We start from the raw sequence: 3,877 nt of genomic DNA, 5'->3' as shown, positions 1-3,877 counted from the left end.
CGCGAGCGAGAATGTATTTTAAAGTTGGTGCAAGGCAAATTCGCCACTCGAAATGTCGGGAACAGATAACTTAGGAAGTGCTAGGAATGGCTAGAGTGTACTCGTTAAATTTTATATTTTTCACCAAGAAACTACAAAGTAACGCCAATAGTAACGTCGATACTTCCATTGTTACTCCAGGAAAATAACAGAACTTCAGTTTCGAGTTACACTTAAAAGAAAGTTACTCGTTACCGTTTAATGTTATCAAATAGTAAAAAAGTTATCTGTAGCGCGTTACAAGATGCGCGTTACTACCTCTAACTCGGTTGAACCAAGACAACCTAGACAACAATGTACGCACCCCCCCCCCCCCCCCCCCCCCGCCGCTTCCATACGTCATCCGAAGTAAATCCTAGCGTCGCACCACCCTGAGGCGTTGACGTCGAAGGAAGTTGGGGATGGGCGTCGAAAATACGAGTTCGTTTATATTGTGGTTTATATTAGAAATACCGAGTCAACTGAGTAAATATCGATCTAAGTCTGATTGGATACAGTAGCGGGCGTGAAATGTTTTCAGCAGGCCTTTTTATTTTGCCGCTCCTTGATGAAATAACCCTGTTACACAAACGGAATCCAAACAATAAGGTCTGTTCAAAGCGGCCGACAGCAAATGTTTTCATTCACCGTAAGCAAATATTGGCTTTGCATATATAAGGGCACCACGAAAAACGAATAAAAAGAGGCTGGTTTATTCAATACGAAACACATTCATGGATTGTCCCTTTTCATCTAGGTGAGAAGAATTCGCTCTCGCTTCCCACAAAGAAAACTTGGCTATCGTACACGGTCAAAGCACTGCTGAACTGTACCTCCAAAGCGCGCGATGGACCGTGATTCTCTTCTGCTTTGCATCATTTTAACATACTGGACATCAAAATGTGGGAGCCGCTCACTCGTTCCTTTAAACACTAACATTAACGTTGACATCATCTGCTTGAGGGAAACACACGACACAGACTGGATCGTTTCCTACTTCCGCAGAAACTTCAAGACTCGAAACTGGTGCGGCAACTGGCCCCAGTATTTTGACCTCCTGAACGCAAGTGCGCTCTACGATCAGGAAACGTTGGTCGTGTTGCCGAGTTACATTCTGAAACAAGGCATTCTGCGTTTGATCACTTCAAAGATTTATAACTTTCCTCTGACCACGTGGATCATTATCGACAATAACTGGAATCCTCTCGAGGACGCGGCCTCACCGCATGAACTTTTCTGCAGAGCCGTCGTCGTCCGGCAGCACACCGCCTCCATCGCTAAAGATCGCTTTTGGGACTGCAAGTCACGACGCACGATTGGCAAGAGGAAACTTCTGGAGGACCTTTTGCTGGAGAAGAAGCGATCATCAAAATGGACTAGATTATCCTCGAGGCCACTGAAGGTAGGATGCACGTCTGACGGTGGGCCCAAAGCCACATGTAGATATGATTTCCTCACTACGGTCAGGAGGCTTCTGGGGGCCTTGAACGTCAGCTACGAGATTGTCGAGGTCGGAGATCACAACTGGATGTTTAACTTTTTGTGGAAGCGGATCGACGTCTTGGACGCAAACATTATGCTCTCGGAGTACCGCCGACCTCATATCTTCTATCCTGCCTTTCTGTTCGACGAAAAGGCGGTGTACTACGTCGGAGGAAAGGCCACCTGGCAGAACGGCATGCACCTGAATTCCTCGCTTGCCGAGTTTCTAGCACTACTCTTGGCCGCCGCGGTTGTGTGCCTCGCGTGCTTTTGCTTCCTCAACTATCGCGATCGCAGGCCGCTAGGATCCGACATCGGAGACATCGGTATGGTTGTCGTGGCTTCAGTGCTCTCTTTTCCTTATCCCGTTCCAAGTTCATTCAAGAGATCGAATTTCGGTCGCACTGTCCTCTTTCACTGGATACTCGGAGGCACGTCTTTAGCGATATTCTTCCAGAGCCTCTTGACGTCGAGCTCTAGTCACGGTCTCTCCTGGGAAGCGGACGACACGCAAGAAAAGTTGGTCCCGCATCTTGTGGCTGGAACCGTGTCGGTGTGAGTGCGACGGCCCTACATCCACGAGTCCCTGCTCGAGGTGAGAGTGAACGACTCGGACTTCTTGGGACACATGGCAAGGGCCTTCAGGCGGAACCCAACCATTGTGGCGACCGTCGACGAATGCCTCGACCACGCGGTAAGAAGGACCCACGTGTTTTTCACGGCTGTCCGCGAGCCCACTGAGCTATATAAGTACGGGAGGAAGCTCGCTCGCGGAAAAGAGACCATGGTGCCATCGCTCGGCAGCAATCCCGTCAGGAAGGACTTCCCGCTGAGGCACGAGTTCGCAGCGGTGTATCGAAGGCTCGATGAGACCGGTCTCAGGCCGTCCCGACCAAAGTTTGAGGGATGGAAGTGGTCGACATCTCAAGAGTCGGCGGCACCTTTGGACGTGCGACCATTCATCATCTTGTACCTGGCCGGGTGCGTCGCTGCGGCAATAGTTCTCGCACTTGAGTGGTTGTCGTTTGTGACCTACTTTTGATGGGATGTTTCCGGATGCCATTTATTTGTTTACTTGTTATGTAGACAAAGCATTGTTTCGACATTACATTACTAAAGAATCTACAAAAACAAATCTGGTGATATTCGAGTTGAAATATAGCGGAAAAGAATTTTCTCCGGAACAACTTTCTGCATCAATGGAAGGAAAAGGGGAAGATTGTGCCCGAACAAAGGCTACAATGTTGCAAACGAAAGTCAACTAAAATTTTAATATTTGTTTGAAGATATAAACCAAGATCTGACTTTTTCAGTTAGAAATTAGCGCCCAGATAAAAGAGGCTAAAATTATTCGGGAAAAAAAGTTACTCTTTATAAATCAGATAGAACATCTCGCGCTGCGTATGCGTTGCTTGGAGCTACTATGACATGAGGTCGTCAGTTCGTGTCATGGCGCTTGTCGCATTCACACAAAAAGAAAACATTTAACCAGTATCACATGTTTTGGTTTGCAATTTTACTTTCAAAAACCTTACTAGTTAAACAAGTGAATGTTTCCTAGGCAAAAATGTTGATAGAGATGCCTTCCAGCGTCATTTCTGTCAAATAATGTTGAGGAATTCGGTTTCGTAAAACATAAACTGCTAATGTTTAGTCTTGCATATTAGCCCGTTCACTTTGTGAAGTGATCAACACGCATGGATACATCATTTGGTAAAAAGCACAGAGGTTGCGAGGAGAATACAAGTTTGTCAATGCGATTTTTTGTGGTATAGCATCAAACGACGCTTTTCTCCACGGTGCTGGGGTGCAGCCGAATTTAACATTTGTTTGGAAAGCGTCAAGCTAATCTACCTCTCTTTGAAAGGCTTTGCTTAAGCATTAGAAATCTCAGCACGTTCTCCAGTTGTCGTTTGTCATAGTTAGTCGAAGGATCCCACACGATGTGTGGTATATTTTTGACAGGGGACTCATTTGAACTGCACGACAGTTCCCGGTGACCAGGCTCTTTCAAAGATCGTCAACCGGTTCTGCTGAATGTTCATCTGGTATAAATGGAAAGAAACAAAACGTGTTGTTGTTTTGTTTTGTGGAGAGGGAGGTGGAGTGCGGAAAGGAAAGTGGGGGAGGGAGGGGGGGAGGGAACGAATTCGAGGATTGTGTAATTCTCTGTTTTCATCGTAATAACAGTTGTATTTAAGTTAATTTCACAAATTGCTAAAACACATAAAAAATTGGCGGTAGTCTTCATGTGAGACTCAAATGAAGTCCAAACAAATATTCGCATTGATTCTGAGTATTGCTAAACTTGTAGTCACCATTATTGTTCATGCGTAGGGAGGCTTTCGTCAGAAAAAAAGGGAGGGCCGGCAACGGG

General features: G+C 46.2%; 1 pseudogene; it reads left to right on the top strand.

The window, feature by feature from the left end:
* The first annotated feature begins 865 nt into the window (after positions 1-865).
* LOC115317806 lies at positions 866-2,617 on the top strand (annotated as a pseudogene).
* Positions 2,618-3,877: the final 1,260 nt, after the last annotated feature.

The sequence above is a fragment of the Ixodes scapularis genome, unplaced genomic scaffold (genome assembly GCF_016920785.2).
Source record: "Ixodes scapularis isolate PalLabHiFi unplaced genomic scaffold, ASM1692078v2 ptg000830l_1__unscaffolded, whole genome shotgun sequence".
NCBI lineage: Eukaryota > Metazoa > Arthropoda > Arachnida > Ixodida > Ixodidae > Ixodes > Ixodes scapularis.
This window is presented reverse-complemented; position numbering and strand designations above follow the sequence as displayed.